This window comes from Peromyscus leucopus, chromosome 11, assembly GCF_004664715.2.
Source record: "Peromyscus leucopus breed LL Stock chromosome 11, UCI_PerLeu_2.1, whole genome shotgun sequence".
Classification (NCBI taxonomy): Eukaryota; Metazoa; Chordata; class Mammalia; order Rodentia; family Cricetidae; genus Peromyscus; species Peromyscus leucopus.
Genome location: NC_051072.1, coordinates 41,296,172 through 41,320,117, shown reverse-complemented (window position 1 = coordinate 41,320,117; position 23,946 = coordinate 41,296,172). Strand labels below are relative to the sequence as shown.

Here is a 23,946-nt window from a genome sequence, read left to right as displayed (position 1 = left end):
GTTCAAAGCCAGGGACAGAATCTTTTTCCCTGTCCCATGCTAGCCTGGAACTCATTATGTAACCCAAGTTGGTCTCAAATTCATGATAATTCTCCTGCTTCAGCCTCCTGAGTTCCAGGATCATAGGCATGAGCCACTATGCCCTGCTTACCTTTTCCTTTCTATCCAACTAGTACTTCTCTTTTTCACTGATAACAGCCAAAACATAGAAGTATGAAAATATTTCACATTTAGGCTGAGACAAACTATTAATGAATGCCAACAGCAAGGGAATTTTTTTTTTTTTTCTGTTCTAACTTTGGGGATAATTATGCTAATTTGACCACAAAGTTTAATCTCTAGCAGGATTTTCCCAGAGTGAAGATGTTTCTCAGGAGTTTCACATTATTAACACTTGAAAACAAATCCTTTCCTGTAGTTTTGGAGACATCTCTGACATCTCTCTCACAGTGGGAGATTCCAGAGACAAGGACAATTACAAAGAGATGTGCACCTGACTGGTATGCAGATTCTCCCTGGCTGTAATGTGGCCAATGGGGAGGTGCTTGGTGAGGCATTCCTGAGTCCATGCCAGATGTACAATAGCTGTAGAAAGATCCTTCCTGTGAGTCACACATGTCTGTGCTGTTCTTCAGGCACAGTGGGTGCCCTGGCATGTTACATAGACACCCAACTACCTGTCCAAATGTGCCTAAGGCAAGTGTCCCAGCCTCTCTTTGCCTTCATTTGATTCATTAATAAAATAGGTAACAGAAGTAAGGAAGGCAACTAAGGCAGCAAAGTACTTGCTTGCAAGTACAAGAGCCCAAGTTCAGTGCCCAGCATCCACAAAACAATGTCAGGTGTAGTGGCATACATTTATAATCCCAGTGCTGGGACCTGGGGTGGCAGACAGGAGGATCCCGGGGTTTGCTGGACAGTTAGCCCGAGTCTCGTTGGTGAGCTCTTGGCCAATGAGAAATCTCAAAAGAGATGGGCGGCATTTCTGAGGATGATACAGAAAGTTGTCCACCACCCTCCGTACATATGTACTTACATGAGTATCCTCACCTACAAACACACGTGTACTCACACCCCACACATCCACGTCACCACAGAGAGAAGGGGGGCTGAAAAATAGGCTTCAGCATTTGCTGAAGGATTATGTCTCTGATAATGAAAATAACTGATATCCTTAGAATAAAGTCTAAAACACAACGTCACTATTTCTTCATTTATTGTTGCTTTCATACCATGGATTTAGACCCTCAAGGATGAGACAGTGCAGCCTCTCATGTGGATTTTCTTTTAAACTTTTTTTACTTATTCTTTGTGTCTTTCACATCACACATCTCCATCCCACTCATTTTCCTATCCCTTTGTATTTGCCCTCTGCCCTTGCAAACCCCCCCCCCCCCGCCCCAATTTAAGAGAAACAAAGAGAAGAAGAAAAAAAATCTAGCCATGGGAGCTGTAGTGTGACACACTGAGTCACGCAGTAAACCCCTTTGTCCATATGTCTTTACTTGCAAGTGTTCATTGCAAAGAGTCATTGGTCTGGTTCAGGCCTCTGGTTTCTGCTACACTATTGGTACTGGGCCCTCACTGGGACTCTTCTCGAATATCCTGTTGTTGCCCTGGGCTGTGGAGATCCTGCAGCTTTGGATCTGTGGGTCAGGTCCCTTCACATACTTCTGCCAATCATAGATGAGGTGGATGTTGGGGAGGGCCACCTCATAACCCTGGTTCTGGGCCTGGGTAGTTGCAGGGTTGGTCAGCCCACCTGCCCTCCCCTGTCCTCACTACCAGGATGAGCTCTCCAGCATTGCCTTGGCTAGTTCACCCCTTGCAGAGATGAGCAAGGGGCAGGGCCAGTTCTCCTGGCTTTCATGCCTTCAGGGTCCCCTGTCCTACACCTGGACCGTCAGGACCAGCTCTACTGTTGACCAGGCGAGGTGCAGGGGGCCACTCTCACGAGTGCTGCAAGTGATGAGGGGAGAGACAGCTCTCCCACTCTTCTGACCTCGGGGCCATCTCTCCCACACACCACAGGCAGCGCGGGGTGAGGGGAGGCAGCGGCGGAGGGAAGGCGGTGGAGGGGAGGGGAGCATCTCTTCCTGCCCATACCACAATATGGCAGATGAGAGTCGGGGCCAGATTTTCCAGACTCACGTTCTAGGGGTCGATTCACGGTAACCCCGCCAATTGCGGTCAGCTCTGCTGGTGCTGCCCAGGCAAGGTGCAGGGCTCGCTTTCCTGAGTGCTGCAGGGGGAGGGTCAGCTCCCTCACCCATCTCATGAGGATTTTTAAGAGCTCGGGTTCCAGAGTCATCCCATATGGTCCTAGAATCTGCTCTAGCATAGCCTGGCAGTGTGACTTTAATCAAGTTGCCTAACTACTTTATTCTCCCCCACCTCATCCAGATAAAGGGGGTTAATCATATAGTATCTTCTCTATGGAGCCGTTATAGGGATGAAACGCGTTCAAACAGCCCACAGGATGCCCGGCACATAGAAATTGCTCATGAAACATTAGCCTAGACGATGTAGAGAAGAGATGCCAAAGACATGATAGTCTTCCTGTGTATGGAGAATTTTTAAAATTCCTACATCTTACTCTGGGAAGAGAGGGAACTGGCATTGTTTTCAGGGCACAGAGTGCATGGGCCTTCCTGGGCTTAGCCGGGGTGGGGTGGCAGCTGAAGCAAGCCAGAGTGGGGTCTTCTGGCAGCTCTGAGTTCAGACATTGAGGAGAGGAATTCCTGATTTAGCAACACAACTCTTCAACCGGGACGGCAAACGCACAGTCTTGAGGGGACTCAGCCTTGAGGGGACTACTGTTCTGTTTCACAGGGTTTCCTCAAGTCCTCAACCCTATGTCCCTGAAAGAAGTGTGGAGATGGAGCTATGACTACTTTTGTTCTGCTGCCTTGTACATTCTGGAGTCTCTCTCCCTCCTTCTCTCTTTCCCTCCCTCCCCTCCCTCCCTCTCTCCCTCCTTCCCTCCTCTCCCATCTTGGAAAACTACTACTCTTTGGCATCCCAATTCAAATCTTATTCTAGAAGGTTTGTCCTCCACAGCCACAGCAATACCTGTGTATTATGGTGTGTGTGGTGGGGGCGCGCTTTGGTATTTGGTACTAACTGGGACAGGTATTTTCACGCAGCTGAGACACATTTGCTACAAGGTCCATGATCTGTGCCCAAGCCATATTTTTCAGACCTATTAAGCATCTGTAGAGAGAAATAAAGGCTGTGGGGCGTTGGTAAGTTTTTCTTTTGAAACTGAAGGGTCTCAGTTTTTTCCATCTGGCCGGCATTGGCCGCAAGAGGTCCAGAAGTAGCTGTTTAGATGTGTCTTTCCCACACTGCGCTGGGGTCTCCTTGAGGGTTTACTTGAGGCACAGATGTAGTCTAGCAGGGCAATGGAGACAATGTAAAGCCCAAGTCAAGCTGTGCAGCCATCAGCCATCTTGCCAGCACAGCCCTGTGAGGCTGCAGAAATGAGATCAGCTGCTCTGCATATGTTTTACACATCTCCAGGCAACCGACACTCAAGGCATTTCCTAACCCTTGCCTCCTTCCAAGTAGCTCCCCGTCCTTGGTCTGTGTTGCTCTCACCCAGTCCCTTTAATTCCACTCATCCTTTAGTGACCCACTCCAGTTCATCACCCACACCTTTAACGACGCTGCTCCCAGAATTAATTTTACCCACGCTTCCACCCATTCGCTGCCCTTATGCCTTTTGGTCGCCTTGTTCAGTGAGCTGCCCATCATTTACACTGGCCACTTCAAGCTCTGCCACTGCGCCTCCCATCAGGCGCTACATCCTATTGATTATTCCAACTAAATATCGAACCACTACAGCGTGTGTTCAGACAGAATATGGTAAAGGAATATCAATGAATAAGCTCATCACTTTATATTCATTCCTGTTACTTCTGCCGTCAGCTAGGGCTTTGTTTTTCTGTGCTTTTTCTCTTTTTTTAATTTCAAATGTACAGAAAGTTGAAAGAAATGGTAATGAACACCCACATACCATCCCTCAGATTCATCAACTGTTAGCAAGCCTAGGTTGCTGCTTTCCCTTAAAACATATTTGAGCACATGAGTACACACTTTAAAAATACTGCGAACCTGTTAGAAAGCAAACATGGACATTGTAACACACCATTTCTTTTTTTTTTTTTTTAATACAATCTATGAAATCCTCCTTAAAGAGCAAGTTCTTTGTCACAGTTCTCTTTAGACTAAAGCTATTATAGACTGAGCTTTATGGGTTGGCTTTGGGCAGCCCATGACAATCATTCACAAAACTTTCAACGTATGAGCGGTTTTCTTGGGGCCTGGGATGCCTGCAGGTCTTCTTCAGAGCTTCATGCCATCCAAACCAGTGTGGACTCCTTCTAGGGTCATCCTCTTTAACTCAAATGGGACAGCTATGTGTGTGACAAAGTTTGAGTTTTCTCCCTCAGACTGATGATAATTCAGAAGCTTCTAAAATCATTCATTGGCTTCCTACTTGCTGCCAGAGAGGGTTATTGGTCCTCTGAAGGACGGGGAGCCTTTGTGACCATGGTTCCCCATGTCCGACAGTCTTTCTTCCACAGTTGCTGGTACCTTAGTCCCCATGAGTGGCTGTATTCCCACTCTGAGCTTCATGTGCCCTGCCCTCCTGCACACCTTAGTCCTTGCCTCTAAGCAGTTTCTACTTTCTTTACGAGCCCCACCTGCTGTGGCCCATCATCCCCCCCCCCCCCCCCCCCGTCCAGTCCCCGAGTCCTCCCCAAAGCTGCTTCTGCTGTGGTGAACATTCTTCCGGGACATGGCTTGCTGAATTTATTCTGCTTATTTGTTTACACAACTTCATTCTCTGTGATGTTGAGAAGCACTCAACATCCAAATGACTAGATAAATACATGACAGGAAGATCTCACATCCCACGTAGTCACCTGAGCACACACACACACACACACACACACACTCCCGTCATCTCCTGATTCTGTTCCCTGAAGGAGGCTTTCCTAGGCTGATACTTGACTTGGCTTTCACCAAAGACTTTTTGTTCTAGGAGTCGTGTCTCACACCTGCAATCCCAGCACTCAGGAGATTGAGGTAGGAGGTGCCATCACCATGGTTTGAGGCTGACCTGGGCTTCTAGGTGAATTCCAGGTCATCCTAGGCTAGAGTGAGACCCTGCCTTGAACGAACAATCAAACTCAGGAAGCAAAGCAAACAACGTCCACACACTTTTGAGTCCCTCCCGAAGTGACACTTTGAGGTCTTCTAGTTTTCACAGATTGACTTGACACATCTTTACTGTCTTTTGGCTAGCCACATGTGACCACTTGAATAGACGGCCCTGTTTCCATCCATGCATGGCAAAGATTCCATACCATTTAGAGAGTAACAGACAGTCCAAGAAATGGACATCTGTCCAAGTGTTGGGACACGAGAATGGGACAAAAAGGGGATCGGTTTAAAGGCCTAGTGGAAAAAGCTATAGGCACCCTCCGGAGACTATTGCTACTTGGAATAGAATTTGATGATGTGGCCAGCTGAATCACTGAAGCTCACTGGGAGATGTGACCTTGAAGTGGGAGGGAAGGTTGGGCACACAAGCTCAAGACTGGGTTCTTTGATTTTTTCCAGGTGACTTCAATGTACCTTTCCAACATTGGCACAAACATTGCTAATCCAGAAATCAGATCCTGACTTGCAAGATGGCAAGCAGCTGGCCCTTTGGCTAGCATCCAGGTCTGCAGCACAAGCAAATACTTGCATTGGGTTTAAAGCAACTGCCAATAAAACAGAGCAGCAGGTTAAGGTGAGGGCTCTTTCTGTTATAGGTCGCTTTGAATGTAGGAGGAGCGTCCCAAGAGAAGGTCCCGCCCTCCCCCTCCACCCTCTCCCCGGAGGGCGGGGCGGGGCGAGAGAGGGGAAGACTAGGATTCAGAGGAGATGGGCTGGAACTTCCTGCTGAGCTGCCAGTTCTCCAGAGAGCACCGCAGCCCCCCCCCCCCCCCCCCCCCGTCCTCGCCCCCACACACTATAGTCATGGCTGCTTGTGTTGGGAAGCTGTGATGTTGCTGAGCTGTCGGCTAATGTCAAGGTTGACCCAGCTGGCAGCGCCCTTCTCCTATTTCCTGGTGAGTTGGCCCCTTTGGGATGTTAGCCCATCTGCTTTCAGAAATGTGGCTGTCCTCAGCCTGTTCCCCACCCCTACCCCCCGCACCGCCCCCCCCCCCCATCACTATCTCCCGCTCAGCAGCGGGAATGCTGAGGCCACAGTGAGCGATGTCTCTGCACAGATTCAATCCCCTGTGCTCCAATCAGAATGCATTACCAGGCAGGGCGCGTCAGCACGGCGATTTGGCTTCAACAATAAATCTCCTTGCTTTCATGAGTTTAAATCAGACTTTAAAACATCGCCCTTAATGTTCTTTTAATGCAGTTTTCTTCTGAATGAGTTCCCTTTAGGTCCAGTCCTTGTCATTAATACACTCTCTTGGCAAAGGAAGGAGGGCTTCTTCGAAGAAAATCCTGCCAGTTTAGGGAACCAGTTGAATTGCCTTGGTGATGCCAGGAGCCTCTTTTGCATTTTGTAAGGACACTCGAGAAAACAAAACTCTCTGACTGTAAATTTAATTTTCTCTTGACAGCTTCGGTGTCTTTGCAACCCCAGACGTTATCCATTCCTTCTCCTTTCTGTAATTAAAAATCAAGGGGGGCAAATGTACGGGATTAACGACTTCTAATTTTCATTGATGAACTCTAAGAGCTTATCAATAATGGGATCAGAAAAGCCGCTTCGCCTAAGCTTTATTTTTTTTCTAGGTCGGCTGATTTTAATGGAGGATCAAGCCCAGGGTGAAAAAACATTCTGACTTTCGAAAGAGTCCCAATGCTAAAGTTAGGGAGAAGGGCAGGGCAGACCACTGGAGCCTGCGGCAGGAGGGAGCCAAGAAGTAGACAGGGCTTGCCAGTTTCACAGACTCAGCATTCGGGCTCAGGGAGCTGATTACAGGAGAAGATTAAAAGGCTGTCATTCACACACATGTTCCTCTGCAGTGGATGGCTTCAGTAAGAAAGGGGCTTGCACATATCTGCTTAGGCGGAAGAAGGCTATTTCCAATTAAAAGAATATTGGTGGTAATTCCTTTTGAGTTATACATTTGTAGATAACAGTCTATCAGGGGATAGAGGACATCCATCCTGTTTATTACCCACAGGGATGTGGTTGAGCATGGGTTTCTCAGAGAGATGCTGAGTTGGTCGATAGTATCTGACTGCATCATCTCAAATGCTGTGACACACAGGCTCCCAGCCACGGTGACAGGCATGTGACAGGAATGACTATTAACATGCACAGATTCCTTGAAACTCTCAACACCAGGGAAAGAGATGACTCAAGTTAAGATTTTCTTTTAAAGATAAAGCGGAGATACCACAAAGGCTTAGTACATGACCTTGAGGTTCTTCTGTGGCGGGCAGGCCTCTGTTGTGTGCAACCAGGGGCCGTGCTTGTGAGGTGTAGGCAGCAGTTGGGCAATCCGGCTCCGTAGCTTTTTTACTTGGAGCTGGGAAGCTCAGAGCATCTCTGGAGACCCAAAGTGCACAGGACAGCAGAAAAAGCCAGCAGCCTGAGATTCTGCCAGAACGGCGATGCCAACTTGTTCAGGAGAGTCCTAAAGCAAGTCTAGAAAACCTCAGACAGCTGGGGTGCTGCTTTCTACCAGGTCCCCTTTTCTGGATGTCCTACCGTCCTCCTCACCGGATGACCCACCTTCCCATCAGAACGGGCTCTGCTGTCATAGAGTTCAAATGTTGAAGGCTTCTGCAGCGGTAAGACCTATGGAGATGATATGTGAAGAGGGCAAAGGTGTGGCCTAGCCAATGATTAAGCTTGAATGCCAGGTCAACCTCTTATTATCTGTGTGACACTGACCACGACAGCCTGTGAGCCCCAGAACTCTTTTCTGTAAGAAAAAAATTACTTTAGTTCCCTCTCACGGGGGTTGTTAGGAGCCTCAAATGAATAAATATGCCTAGGGCATGTAGAACAGTAGCCACAATACAGAAAAAAAATCCAATCCTCCTGCCTCAGCCTTTCAAGTACACAGCTTCTATAACCATCCCCTGATCCAGTTGAATTATTTTTAATCAGCCAAATCGCATATTTCAGTGGTTCAGAAGCATGGGGGAGGGGACATAGTTATTGTAGCACAATGAGGTGATTCCATGGTGAACATGTATGGATACTTCTCATTGTAATTACTGGGTATTTGTTAGATAATAAGGAAAATATGTCTATTATTTCCTGACTGAATTATTTTAAAAACTGAACATACATAAGGACCTGTGTGGGCAAATCATAACAGAAGCTGCACCATAAAAAGGTAAGAGTGGCCTGGGCCTTCCAGGTGTGGAGGACTGTGGAGATGCACCCTGATGCAGGAGGAAGGATGAGGCTTGAATGGGTGGTAAGAATATAGGGCTTCATATGATGTTGCTAAGACTGGACTTTGTCCCAGGGGTAAGGAAACATGGTGGCCAATGAGACTGAGAGCTGGGGTGCTGTCACAGAGAGCTGGTTAACATGTCACTGCCCATTAAGAGATGATAGAAATAACGGCCATGGAGAGAGTGAGAGACAGATGCAGTCAAGACATCTTCGGGAGGCAGAAGATGCTGAGCTCTCTAGCTGAGTAATAAATGGATGCTGTATCAGCAACCAGCCTGTGCATGTAGGATTTGAACTAAGGAGGCATCATTAAGTGATGGTGGAGGAATCATCAATTCAGTTTGAGTGACTCCAGGTGAGGAGCCAGCAGAGCTGGATGCTGAACTTCAGCAGGGCCCTCAGAGCACCCGGCCGACTCACCCGGATATGAACTTTGTCTTCATGCGATTGTACATCCTGCTTTGATTTCTACCTGGATTTCTCCTCCAGCCCTCTCTGGCTACCCTTTCTTCCATCCTTCCTTCCTTCTGCTGCCATTGCTTGAGTGTTTACTATACATTCTAGAAGGCTATACATTCTAGGCTCTACTATACATTCTAGAGGCTGAAAAAAATCAAAACAGACAACCAAGGAACATCTACTCTGGAAGAAGGAGGCCATCCATCGACAAAACAAAAAAGGAAAAGTGCCCAGTGTGTGAGATGGCATTAAGTACACAGACTATAAAAGTCAAGGAGGGGAGGGAGAAAGGGAGTGCCCGTGAGGGGAGGAAAGGTGAGCAGCGAAGACAGCTGGGGAGGTCAGGAGAGACACAAGTGCCAAGGTGGCAATCTGTAGGCAGGTGTGCTGGCATAACGATTTGAATGAGTGAGGGAAGCATTGTGGGGAAATGACCTCAGTGCCGGGAACCGTGAAGACAAATGCTGTACGTAGGGAAGAGTCGGACTCTCCATGCAAAGCAAGTGGAGTCTATAGACTATTGCCTGTGGCTGCAGCATCTGCTCCTTAACCCAGAACATGTAACACAATTTTAAACGACCGTTTTGTTGAGTATTTCTCTCCCCGCTTAGGTTCCTAGTCCTCTCTGCATTTAAACCATTTGTCCTGGTTTGTCCCAGCTTTGAGGGCCTAGATTTCTCTAAAACTGCAGGGCTATCATCCTAGCTGCTTTGAAGCCTGGGGTGGGGAGATTCTAAGTTCAAGACCTACCTGGGTTACTGGATGAGCTCAAGGCCAGCCTAGGCAGTGTAGCAAGACCTTGTCTAGAAATAAAGACTGGGGTGTATCTTCGTGACAGAGTGTTTGCCTGACATGTGCAAGGCCCTAAATTTCAACCCCCGGTCTACAGAAATACATTTTAAATATCAAAAGAGTTGCAGAGAACACTCAGAAGAATGGAAGACACCATCAACCTCTGGCATTGGGTACCCCTATTTCTAGCTAGACTTTAAGTAGGGGAAAGGACAAGGCCATATAAGGTCAAGTTGACGGTTTCCAGGATAAAGAACAAACCAAACTCTAGTTTTAAGCAAAAGGGCAGCTGTTCCAAGCCTTAAACATGGAGATCCTTCTGGAAGGGCTTGTGTCCTGTAGACACATCAAGGCAAGAAACAATTAGTAAGGATTTTAAAACAAAACGTTTCCAAGTCAATTCGGAAAAGGTCTTGAAACAGGCAACTTAGGTAACCAAGGAGATGGCTTTCAAACAGCGTTAGGACAGATTCAGCAGTAAGCCACTAGGAACCCAAGTTCTAGTCATGAGAATGCATGCAACTCAGACGAGGCTTGGTTCCAGCCACACTAGATCAGGTTTGTCTCAGTGGTAAGTCAGGGAGTTGCTAGCCCGATGTGCTTGGAGCTCTGACTAAGGATAAGTCCAGGCTGGGCCCTCCTTAATTTTAGCATATGGATCAGTTTGAAAGTTTGGTGGTGGATACAACCTAGAACCCAGACAAACTCTAGAACCATGCCAACAACTTGGTTGCTGGTCTCAATCATTTGCCTTTTCCTAGTCTCATGTATACATGCCTCTTGACAGAGGAAACCTCCTAGTCTCTTGACTTTGGGCTTAGCAATACACTTTGGGAGTGCATTCAATATGTGAGCATAATCATGTCTATAAGGCTCTAAATCTGCCTTTGACCTTGGCCTCGTAAGCTTCTGCCATCACTTTGGTTAGTTTGCTGGTCCCTGAAGATAAATGGAGACATGCGATACCCCAGCCAGTGGAGCCTGGAGCCAAGCTGCCTGCTAAGCCCAGGCTAGACCAGCTCAACCTCAGATGGCCCTTGCTTGAGGAGCTGTGATAAACTTTAGTTCGCTTTAGATGTGAAGACAATCACCAAACAACTTTCGGACCTGCCTCCAGGCGCCTAGCTCCGGGCTCTGTCCTCCCAACCTTTAAACTAATTGGCTAGTTTCATTTGAGATGCCCCCCCACCCCCTGGAAATCTATCACCTCTCTGGGTTCCTTCCAACAAGAAACCTAGATGCCTCCGTGCAGCTGACAGAAAGTGAAAAGCGACAGGCCTGTCTCTGTAGACACCAGGGGCGGTGACTGAGCTCGCTGTGAGTGCCTGCCAGTTGCTTCCTCGGGGTGTCTGAAGGAGAACACTGAAGGTCTACAGGAGTTGGGGACTCACAAAAAATAATTCATTATGCATAATGGTGATGTTGGCAGTGCATGCCAAATGGTGAAATCTAATGTAGCATACAGTTTCATTAAGGCACAACAAAATTAATCTATCCCTTCCCACCAGGAGGTTTAAACAAAAGCAATGGGGAAGGAGCCGCGTGTAAAAAGCGGCAATTCATTAATGAAATGAAGACATGTAAAATAATTAGGCTTATAACAAGAGATCAGAGGACTAAATTAACCCTCCTGTTTACTTTCCGCAGATGCAACGGAGAACTTTGGCAAATGTTAAGTTATTAGGGAAATGTCACTTCAAAAGATTAGCCCGGTGGCCTCCCATGGAAGGAGTGACCTGTGTTGATCCCCAGCCTAATAACACTGGGTGACAGTAGTTGAAGCCATACCTGCCAGGCATTCATTTCACACGGCCCTGGGAAGCAAGAAGGACTGTAGGCAGGTACAGCTGTGGGGAAATTCACCGCAAGTGAAACAGTTAATTCCGAAGAAGTCGGATTTGGATGTTGACATGTGGTATGCTAACTTGGGTAATTAATAATATCGAAACGGACAGACTAATCTAAATCAATGGTAGGCTAAAGCTCTGCTCTGCCTGTTCAGTAACGATAAGCCAAGGGGGGCAATGGAGCTTCTGATGTTAATAATTCCCAAGTCCTCATCTGCAGGGAGGACCTGAGAGAACAAGGACCCAGGGCCACTTGATGGGAACAGAAGGGCAGCTCAGGACAAAAGGGACTGGGAAACGGGAAGTGCACTTCTTGGCAGGTGCCCTGCCAGCCAAGAGTGTGATGCTTTGGGTCTTGGCTCTTGTTTCTTGCATATTAGTTTCCCCCACTTAAGGGGCTGAAACACAGGTTTGTAAGTACAGGTTTTCATGGTTGGTTCAAACTCAAGTCTATGCTCTAAATGGGTTCACAGTGTAAATCTGGACTCTGCATTCTGTCACTGAAGCTGGGGACAGGCCCAAGGTTCAGAAGGGAACGAGAATCATGTACATCTTTCCTGGGAGAGCTGGGAGGGACAGTGTCTATGGCCTGCTGGCAGTGACGCCTGTGAAGGAAGAAGTTAATGGCCTGCCCACATGGGAACCTCTCCATGGAGGTGGGAAACAATATCTTTCTAGAGACTGATCCTCCAGGGGCAGCCAAAGAGGACAACTTGGGCTAGACCATGGTCTACAGCTCCTGGACACCCCTAATGGCACACTGAAGGTCGTGCATGCTTCTGTGTCTCAGGTAGCAGTGACATGTCTCTTTTCTTGCCTCATGCTGGTAAAAACAAATAAAACAGCCAGGCAGTGCATGCCTTTAATCCCAGCACTCGGGAGGCAGAGCCAGGCGGATCTCTGTGAGTTCAAGGCCAACCTGGTCTACAGAGTGAGATCCAGTACAGGGAGAAACCCTGTCTCAGGAAAAAAAAAGAAAGAAAGAAAGAAAAGAAAAACAAACAAACAAACAAAAAAAAAAAACAGTGACAACAATGTAAAAAAACACCAAGGGCTGAAATCCATCCTGCTCATTGACCTGAGGACCAGAGAGATTCAAAATACTGTGGGGATCAAGATTAACGTTTCTTATTTGTGTGTTTGTTTGTTTGTTTGTTTGTTTTTAGAGACAGGGTCTCCCTGAGTAGCTTAAACTCCAAAACTCTTGTCTACACCTCCCATGTGCTGGGATTATAGGCTTGTACCACCATGCCTGGCCAAAATTAACATTTTTTGGCCTACAGTTTGTGTTGTTTTCCCCCAACATTATCTTGTTTCATCATCCAAAGGCAATAATAGGTTCCATTTTATAAACCAGTAAGCCAGCGCTTATTGGTTCAGGAATTAGCCTAAAATCATTAGAAAAAAAATTAAGCCAAAAAGAAAAGTGTGTGTGTGTGTGTGTGTGTGTGTGTGTGTGTGTACAAGTGTATGCATGGCCCAACACACATGGAGGAGTCAGAGAATAATAAAATTCAGACGTTGATTCTCTTCTTCGCCTTGTTGAGGCAACATCTCCTGTTTCTGTTGTACTTCTGGAAACTTCTGTCATTGCCTCTGGTCTCACTATCAAAGAGCTGAGATTACAGATTAGGAGATATGGTTGCACCACCACATCTGGCTTTTTTTACGTAGCTTTTTGGAATCAAACTCAGGTTTTCGGCCTTCTTGAGTTTTATGTGCTCAGCCATCTCACCCACACCCCTGAAATCATTTTAAAAATGACTATGAATTTTGAACTTTTTGTAGATTGCCAGATCATTCCCTCTGGCATTTTCCCAAAATATCTGGATAGCAGAGCCTGTGAAATCCTGATGAAGGAGGAAAGACTGGAGGTCAGTTTCCTCAAAACAACAGTTATTACTTCTCCAAGCTCCCTGTGGAGTGGAGAGCCAGGAGCACATGTCTTTATGCACCCCCCACCCCTAATTATCCCCAATACCCTGCTCTAGTCCCATACCATTGCCTGGGATAGGAAAAGTACAGGACGCAAGACAGAAAGGAAAGTAGGCGACAATATGAGGAGACAAACTCTCAGGGTAGCCGGAAGAAGTCTTCATGGCCTAGTTTTCTAAAGAGAGCCAAGTGAACAGTAACCATAATTTCCAAACTGCAATGTGGGGCAATTGCTTCAGCATGAATACAAGTCCTTTAGGAAGAATATTTGGAAGCCGAGTTTCGGTAGACATGGGATGATCTTATTAGAGTCAGTTCTATCAATGTGAGCTATGTCAATGCCGGAAGGCCACCATTAGCTGTCACACCGGCACAGGGGTTGAGCACAGAATCCCGGGCCCCAGTGAAAAGAGGCCAATGAAAGGAGGTGAGACATCGGTTTTCTCTGCCTCAGTCTCTTTCTTTGGCTTCTACACGAGTTGCTTTTCTAATCATCCACTTGTTCATTAAGTGCTGGTCTGGGTCTCACCACATCCTGAGATTACATAGAGCACTTCTTTCATGGTATCTCATTTGATCCTCACACTAACCTACAAGGAAGCTACCGTTTCCTCTGGTTTAAAAATGAGCAAACTGAGGCCCTGTAAAGATGAATGACTCCCCCCGTGAATCCTACCCTTGGTGAGCAAGCACCTTACGAACTCAGGGCTCTTTTGTGCCCTCCACTACCTCTGTCACCTTTCCTGCTCATTATTTACCCTCCAATCTTGCTCGAATTTTGCCACAATTGTCCTCAAGAGAGAAGGTATTTCCCCCATTATCCATATATTCCAACCGAGGTCCCAGGACCATTCTGGAATAAATGAGAACTTAGAACCCCTTAGACTGTAGTAATCATTATTAATTGTTAGTAATCCACTTTGCCTGCTGAGCCACACTGTAATTTCCAATGCTAAGTGGAGCAGTCCCCCCTCGAGAGGCTGTGTCCTTGATAGGACTTCACAGAAAGAAATCAGTTCGCACAACTTTACAGACCTGAGTCCAGAGCTTTGCCTGTGTCGTGGGCACGTTAAATGCTTAGTGAAGACTTTGCTTGAATGAACGAGTGAATGAATGAACAAATGAATTGCCCTGAGAGGCTCCCAGGGCTTCTCTGGTCTTCTCAGATTGTGCCTACTGATGCAGACTCATTCGAGAGATGCATAAACAGCACCTGGCCATGTCAACGTGCCTGCTCCAAGGGTAGAAGACTGTGCAGAGGCAGAGTACCCAGCCCTTTGTGAAACAGCCTTTACTGTTCATGCAGAGCACGCACCTGAGATTCCCCTTGAAGCTCGGTAGAATTTGTTTTTAGGATTACCTGACATGCATTAAAAGCAATTGACTTCCGAGCAAATACGAAGGAGTCACTTTGTCATTGATTTGGTGGAGTTCAAAAAGAAAATCAAGTGCAAATCTATTGTTGTTTTTTTTTTTTTTTAAAGAAAATTTTGTTTTAAATTATTCAGGAGGGGGATATCTCTATCCCATGACCCACTCTTTGTATAATTATATTTAATAAAGTTGAGAGGTGTTGCTTAGCCAGGAACTGGCAAATAGTCAGATGAGGAAACATGATGTGTGTGTGTGTGTGTGTGTGTGTGTGTGTGTGTGTGTGTGTGAAGTTTTCTGTTTCACAAACAAACAAATGAATAAAAGACAACAGCAAAGATCCTTAGTGCCCAAGTCAGTGTGGCTGTAAGATGCCAAGTCAAATGCAGGGATTTTTCTTTGGAATTTTTTTCCTCTATAATCTGCCTTTCCCCTCATCCTTCCCATCCTGCTCCACCCACTTTGGAATTTAGACTTCGAACACCAAAGGAAATGTATTATCAACCACGTCCAGAAGTAATTGTCACTGGCTTCCCAAGGACTCAGCGCTCTGAGTCCCTGCTCTGTTTGGTGGGTTTTTTTCTGTCTCTGAACACATCTGCTTGGTGCTACAGAAACATATCACCAACCCCCAAGGAACACCCCAGACCCAACCCTCACACTCTGAACATCCCCACTTCCATTAGTAGCCCCAGACCAAACTCTCCACCTCAAAACTTAGTGAATTTTAGTCTCAGAAGACTTTCCCATCTGTGCCTATGTTGAGCCTTTGGATTGGAAAACCCCTTTACTCTCCAGGAAAAAAGCAAAGCCCCTCAAAGCATGATTGGAGAGGGACCAGAAAGGACAAGTGGAGAGGAAGTCTTCCACCAAGCACATCCCTTTGGGTGTCTGTGTCAAATGCAAACATGTAGAGTGGAGACATGTTCAGTTTTGTGTTAGGTGATTTTGTCATGCAGTCTCTGACTCAGACATTGGAATAAGTCTGACAATGGGAAAAGGATATACTAAAATAATATCAAGTGAGTTTGAAGGGAGTTTTGAGCCATCAAAGAAAGCACTGAGGGCCTCCAGATGACTATTTTAAAGGACAATCCTTCCTAATATGGGAGTTTTGATATTTTTTAAAGATACGTATGAGTTTTTGCTATCTTTGATATAACCTTTTGTGTTCACTAAAGGTTGTCAGAATGTCACTGTAGCTAACGCGAACACTTGTGTATTAAAGTGAGCTTCCAAAATTTGACTTTTAGTAGGGTGTTGTGGAACTCTGCATGTGTGCACGCAATCATGCACACACACACACATACACACGTGCAAAATTCTGTTAATCAGTACAGGTTCCCCAAAATTAATGAATGTGCACAAATTTACTACCAATTTCTCTTATTCCCTAAATTTTCTTAGAAAAAAAAGTCTATACATTTTATATATGTAAAAGTATTAGTATGTATACATATGGATATAGATTTAAGGGAAATATATTTAAATCTTTCTAGTTTAAAAGATGCATAGTGCCGGGCGGTGGTGGCGCACGCCTTTAATCCCAGCACTCGGGAGGCAGAGGCAGGCGGATCTCTGTGAGTTCGAGGCCAGCCTGGGTTACCAAGTGAGCTCCAGGAAAGGCGCAAAGCTACACAGAGAAACCCTGTCTCGAAAAACCAAAAAAAAAAAAAAAAAGATGCATAGCACCAAGGGGAAAAAAAGTATATCTGAAGCATTTATCTAATTATTCTTTATCAATAAAAACAATCAGGAGTCAGATATCAGGGTAAGAACCTGAGTGATCCGAGAATCAACGGAGAAGCCACCAGTGGCCTCCTCTCTCTTCCATTCCTCAATCCAAAAGGGCTGAGATCTTCTCTCAGCCCTGCCTTGCTACTTCCTGTCTCCTATCTGTCCTCAATCCTCCAAGACCTCTATGGTTAATTTTGGTCAGCTAGAGGCTATCTGCCCTCTGACTCAAAGCAAACTTTATTGTCGGAATGCAATCAAAATGTCACACAACATACATCATTCAAAAGAAACTGAAGAAACCTTCCTAAGCACTTTTTAGGGTGACATTTTGAGCTGGCTTGAGTAGTCATGATTAAAAGCCAGAATGCCAGGACACTGACCGGAATTATATCCATGACTCAGAGCTGATACATGAAGCTTCTCCTGTTGATGGTTGCTGTCAATACTCAAATATGTGACAGGTCACTCCCTGATATTAGACTTCTCAGATCTCTGTCACTACATTTCTTTACCATATCCTTGAATTCAGTTTCTCTCCTTCCTACCTCATTCTATGCTTCCCACCCCCTGAGTCCCTCATATTAAAACTTTTTACAAGGGATATTTAAATGACACTCAATTGGGTCTCCTTTCATTTCTACCTAATTCTGTGACCACCATCTCAATAAGGCCATGCCAAATCATTTCTATGGTATCACCCTGGGAAAATGTACCAGTTATTGAGTTGTCTCCTAAGTCACGATACAAGGAGGTTCAGTGGCCTATTGAGCAGGAAGCATGGGTAGCCATGGTTGCTCTCTTGTTTTTATGTTTTTTGTTGTTTTTCTCGTTACTATGATAAAATGCCTGAGATGAAGCCATTTAAAGGAGGAAGGGTTGTTATTGGCTTGCAGTTCGAGGCTGTGGTCCATCCTGGTGGGAAAGCATGGAACACGAGGCCACTAGTCACATGGCATCTACAGTCAAGAAACAGAAGTGAATGTTGGTGCTCTGTGCTCTGCTCCTTCTCTTCCTGGACTGACTTCAATCTGGGACCCAAACACATGGGGTGCTGCCACCCAAGCTTACTGTGGACCTTCACACCTCAATTAACCCAGTCTACAAACTCTCTCACAGGTCAAGGTGACCATCGAGATAAACCATTACAGTCATAGAGAACAGCCGGCCTCTCCACCACTTGAGTTTTTCCATGATGTAGACGGGCAGCTCCAGCAGTGTCAGGAAGAAGGTAAGTGTCCTGTTGATTTCCCTAGTCCTGTTTTCTAGAATCCTCTTTGTCCTGTGTTCTGTCTTCCAAAGACAGCCTCTCTGTAATTAGCTCCAGTGTGCTGTGTGTGTAGGGGGCAGGGTGAGTTAAGTGAGCCAGTTACTCTGGAATTGTGATCTTTGGCCATTGATTGGTGGTAAATAGGGAATGTAGGACACAGGGAAAAACAAAAAAGATGGTGTAGCTCAATAGTGTGACATCTGGAGCAGAAGGAAGCTGCATGGTAGACAGATAGTGGTGGTGAGCTATAGGAAAAGGCAAGGATTACTCTTTTATTTTGAGCAAACCCATTAAAAACAGAAAGCAGATCTAAACCTTGAGAATGAGAGGTTCAAAGTCACTTCCTTCTTTTTCCTGTGACTCAGTCTTTGAACCAGGCTACTGTCCTTGACCATGTCTTCCTTGAAGTGGTTTCCTTTAGGAAGATTTGCTCTCCTTTCCGGAAGTCCCAGGTTAGCCCTGTGCCACAGACCCACCAAGCCTGTTCTAACAGGGACACGGGCAGCTGGGAAGATGTCCCTCTCAACGCCATATCCCTGCCACTCCGTCTTGCTCCAAACACAAGCCTAGCTGAATGGGCTGCCTGGAGCCCTGGAAGCTCCTCACCATCCTTGCTGAAGAGTTCAAACACTGCAATGTTGGCACCCCGTGGCGATCAAACAGACAATGTGATTGCAGGATGGGACGGTGGTGGACCCTTGTGTTCTTGTGTTTCCGAGCTCCATTTCAAATCCTCTGAAACATACCAAAATATACCCGAGATGTACACTAAAAATTCTATTTTTACTGTAAGGAAACCTGGGGAAAACCTTTTATTTTCTTTTAAATTTTTGAGTTTCCTTATAATATTTTCATACATATGTGTCCTTGTTCATCTCACATCTGCTCCCCTGATACTTCCCCCCGACCTCTCTCACCGCTTCCTGAAAATTTCTTATATAGTTTTGTGTTTTGATATTATTTTACTTCAAATATTTATGATCATTTATAATCTGTGATTTTTATTGTTATTATTGTTATCTCTTTGAGACACGTCCTCACACTAGAGTCTAGGATGGCCTGGAACTCACTATTTAGGCCAGGCTGGCTTCAAACTCATGGTATTCCTCCTGCCTCAGCCTATATTATCTTTTAAGACTAGCCAGTGATGCCAATGGCTGGTTGACCTCTTTCTGCACTGACTAATATTGTCACCTTTCTCCAATAGGATGTTCCATCTTGGAGAGCTGCCCAACTTCTCTGTAGCCTTTGTCTACTTATCTGCAATGAAAAGAACATCCTCCTCCCTTGCTTTCAGTACATTTTCTGTCTGTCACCCATAGTCATCTTCTACAAGTTGTCTTTTTTTTTTCTAGCCATTGGATAAGATGTCCTTACCAGTATCAAGAAATTCATGTTTCAATCACAATCATACTCAATGCAAACAGTAGAAAGAGGACTGGTTTCTTTCCTATCCTTTAATAAAGTTCTATGTGTATAGAACTCTTGCAGATTTTATGGTATATTTGTCCTGAGGTGTCCAATGGCTTTTGTTGCCTTTTGTATTTATATCTGGTTAAGTCCCCAGCTGTATAGAAATGGAGTGAGCTTATTATATTTATCTTAATGGGTTCTTACAGATTTTAGTAGTATACATCATAAACAAGATCAGGTGTCTCTGAATGTACTAAAAACTGTACCTCCCAAGCACATGTAACCAGCTGCAGCCCATGAAACCAAGAAGCAATGATTCCTTTCTGGGCAGAGACAATGGGAAGCTCATGAGTGAAGCAGGCTTGGATGCCCCCTGTGGAGGTGGCAAGCCAGAGCTGATGAACCACATCATGGTAGAGAGTCACTCAAACCTCATCCCTGAGAAAGAAAGAAATCATCTTTGTGTTGTGTTACTGCCATTTCAGGGTTAGATGTTTCCTCAAAGATAACCCAGCCTGTATTGACCAACACAGATTGTCTCTAGATTCCCTAGGAACTTTTTTTTTTTTTTCAGTGTGGACCATTACAGTAGCCATGAATGATGGCAGTTGTGTTTCTTTTGTTCTAATTCTTAGGTAATTAAATTTTTATGAATGCTAAACGTCACAATTAATGAAGTTGACACAGTGTCACAGTTTGCGGCTCTTTACCTCTGGGTTTGTTCATTTTGATTTGCACTCACCCCCCCCCCCACGCCCCCCCAGTGCTCTTTCAGGTCCCAGGCATTTGTGGAGGCCTTACAGAGCCGAGAGGCCACAGACTCCCTGCTGAGACTCTCTAAAGGTTAACAGGGCTCTGATTAGGCTGCCCATTGTTACATAACATCATCTGCGGTTGGGGGGGGGGTCTGCAATCCCCAGTGAGAATAATGTAACAAGCACCAAGAGCTCCGGCTGAGGTGAGTCCCTTGCACTTAGACCCAAACAACAATAGCACGATAGGGAAGCTCACAGATTAATGCTGGCAAGTCTCCCTTTTGTCTCATCCACCTTCCCGTCGGGAGCAGAATCATTAGTTTGTACCTTCCTTCTCCTACCTCTAGAACTCTGATGAGATCCTGACTATCTTATTATCATTTCAGCGCTGTAGGGATGCTGCAGTTCAGAAAAGTCCAACAGAGTAAACACTGATCTTATCCAATATATATATATATATATATATATATATATATATATATATATATATATATGAATGGAGGATGGTAACTTGCTTTAAAAAAAAAAGGTTCCTTGCCCCACAAAATGAATTCAACTTTGGTCTCCCTAAAATAGCCCACTCCCTTGGTGCATGTTAAATATAATTCAATTTACAAAAATTCGATTTGCATATAACCTTTTCTGCAGCACATCCATTGTGCAAAGCAATGTACACTTGTAATTGGCTGCAAATTGCCAGGAGACCACGCTTGCACATATTGTTCCTAGATGTGCATTTTTTTTCTTAGTCTCCACGGGATGGGGGGGAGGTGTGGAGTGGCTGAAATTCCAGTTGTTCATCTGATCCCATTGGCTATGCTGAGGAGGGAGATTTGTCAATTATTTGGAGGCAGCATGTGCTATGTGCAAATCAATGCTGCGCGTTTAGAAATGGGAAATGGGGAGAGGCGAGGCGACTGAGCACGGACTGCCCGGCTGCCGTCGGTGACAACTGAGGACGTCGGGAAGCCCTCTTTATCTCGGGTGCCTGACAGGCATCAGGAGGAGAAATGAAGCAGAGGACAACTCACAATAGTGGCTAGGCTATCGCTTTTCCCCCACCAGACACTGAGCCTGGACCTTCCAAGGAAAACAGCAGTGACCTGAACCGTGTGAAGCAAGAGAGAGCCACAGCAGAGCTAGTAGCTCTGGTACCCTGCCCTGGGAGCCTTGGGCCCACAGGAATGTGGCCAAGACATTCAGCAAAGATGCGAGCAGGGTGGAGGTGGGGTGGGAGCATTTTCTCAAACGTCTGTGCAAGAGGCACAAGTGGCATTCCCCCCCCCCCCCGCCCAGCAAATAAGTAGATTATTGCCGATGATGCCAAGACGCATTTAAAACCCCCTTTCAACCTGAATATTAAAAACCCTGCCTAGCACGTCTTGCTCTCCTTTCAGAGATGATACCCAACTCCTGCGATGATGCTACTGCCTCACCTCCCAGTGCCTCAAGCCTGGCCTCTTCACTTCTGATTAGGAGTCTCCCTTGAGGATTTCACCTGGGCCGCTAACAGCTCTGGCTCCTGAGGCTAGCCTGCAGGGTGTGTCAGACACCTGGGGAGGGCCAGGCTCCTCCCTCCCGAGACCTGGGCTGTCCCTGCCAGATCTTGGGAGAGACACTGAGAGGAGCTTAGCGATGCCTACCTAGACTTCTTTTTTTTTTTTTTTTTTTTTTTTTTTTTTTTTTTTTTTTTTGCTGGAGGGAAGCACTCCTAAGGCCCCCATGCCGCTGAGAAGTCTCTCACACTGCGGATCTCTCACACTGCGAGTTCAACTCCCTGAAGGCAATGCTTGACTCCTGGTTCTGAGGTGGGTGTTATAAATTGCCTGCCATAAGCTCCCTGGAAGCAGACGAGGTGCGCACATCAGCTAATAAGCAACAATGACTTGCAAACTGAAGTTTCTGTTGAACCAAGTGAGAACACTGAAAACTTGGGAAACTGTGCTTGGGGTCACTGCTTTAAAGTTTGTTTGTTTGTTTGTTTGTTTTATTATTTCTGTTTTTTTTTTTTAATGGTTTTAGCAATCCTCCTGTCTCAACCTCCCACATGTTGGGAGTATAGGCTTGAAGTGTACCCACTTCCAACAGGAAATTACTGATTTGGCCAAATTTCTTTTTGCTGTAGCAGCGGGTGGGGCATTGATGACCCCACACTGTGCCATCAGCACAGATCCCCATGGTGGTGACCCTAGAGATAGACAGATCACAATCTACATGGTTGTACTGGGCAGTGCTGGCCCTGGGATGACTAGGGCTAACGTGTTTTTAATCAAGTTTGATTTCAAGGGAAGGAAATAGCTTTGTGAGCACACCCACTCAGTTCTTCTACTTATTTAGCTCCCCATACCCAGTGCTACCCTGGACAATACACACAGCCTCCAAGTAACTGGCCAGCTCTATCCACAAACTGAGGGTGGAAATGAAGTAACAGGATGAGCTGGCAGTGCCCAGTTCCTTGTCCTCGGGGTAAATGTAAAGTGCCCTTTCCTGTCAGTGCTGCTTAGACACGGACACATTCAACAGCCAGGCAGGACAGGTCACCATTTATCCCTTTTTCATCTGCTTTGGTCCTGGAAGCCAAGAGCAACATGTGAAACAGAAAACCAGAGTCACTGCTTTGTGGTCTGAATGGGGCCTTTATGTGAAGGGTTGGATTGCTCAACCCTGGGCAGATGCAGGTACCCCAAGTCCCTCTTATAAGAGGGTCCCTGTATTCTTCCTATTCACATCCAAGTTGCTGCCACTGAGAGTGAGGGGAGACAGGAGGTGGGTGGGGAAGAGGTTGGAGTGGCTGAGGGCAGATGGGTGCCTTCTGCTCTCAAGGAAATGTTGGTAGGAAATGGGAGAATAAAGAGTAAGAATTTGAAGTCACAGTTTCTATACAGACAGCATTTTTGTGCTTGCATTTGCTTTCATTTCTACCAGTGTATTTGATGAAGCCTACAAGCTCTGAGGGGAAGAGAGCCTGCCCAGCAGAGGCCACTGCATCATGAAGCACCAGTGACCAGGTAAAAGTCCTCTCCAAAGGCTTTAGAATGTGGAAAGTCAGAATTGGGTCTTTAGGCATCCTCCTTATTTATGCCCATTAGGCACATAGACTCCAGGATCTTCTGGATTAAGTCCTTGGAATTTCACCTGAAGAAGCTTTTTTTTTTTTTTTTTTTTTTTTTTTTTTTTTTCTCTATCCACTAGATGCATTAGTCACAGGGACATGGTGGACTTCAGAAGCCTCCTCTACCCTGCTTTCTTCCGGAGAAGCATGGAATAAAGCCACAGAACACTGGACTAATGTCCCCTTATGGCCAGTGGAATGACATATATAAGTGATCCTTTTCTTTTCAGGTTACCTAAAGAGCCTTGAACATCAGGCTGTACTTACTCAGACCCAAAGGTCACACACAAGGAAGAGACAGAACATAAGACCCACAGAACTTCAAGGCATCCTCAGCTTTAACCGTCTCCAGCTCCCCACCCCTCTGCCACTAAGCTGTTCAGGATCATGCTTACTATTCTAGTTTCATTATAGTTTCAGAGCTTAACTGCCTTCTTGTCTCTTTATACACATAGAACAAAAATGATGTGATGTGCCAGAGCAGTGCCCATCAGGCAGGGCACATCTCCCTGAACTACAAATAGTAAGTGGAGGATTTTTTTTTTTTTTTTTTTTTTGGTTTTTCGAGACAGGGTTTCTCTGTGTAGCTTTGCGCCTTTCCTGGAACTCACTTGGTAGACCAGGCTGGCCTCGAACTCACAGAGATCCGCCTGCCTCTGCCTCCCGAGTGCTGGGATTAAAGGCGTGCGCCACCACTGCCCGGCAAGTGGAGGATTTTTTAAGGATACTTGGAAGCTGGAGGTTAACTCAGAGGTAGAAGATGCAAAGCCCTAGGGTCAACCTTCAGTGCTGCAAAACAAATGAAATTTTAAGAA

General features: G+C 45.8%; 1 long non-coding RNA gene across 1 annotated transcript; it reads left to right on the top strand.

Moving 5' to 3' along the window:
• The first annotated feature begins 16,761 nt into the window (after window positions 1-16,761).
• Window positions 16,762-19,333, top strand: LOC114703399. The gene is made up of 2 exons (XR_005092475.1): window positions 16,762-17,812; window positions 19,059-19,333. It is a non-coding gene; the product is annotated as an uncharacterized LOC114703399 (long non-coding RNA).
• Window positions 19,334-23,946: the final 4,613 nt, after the last annotated feature.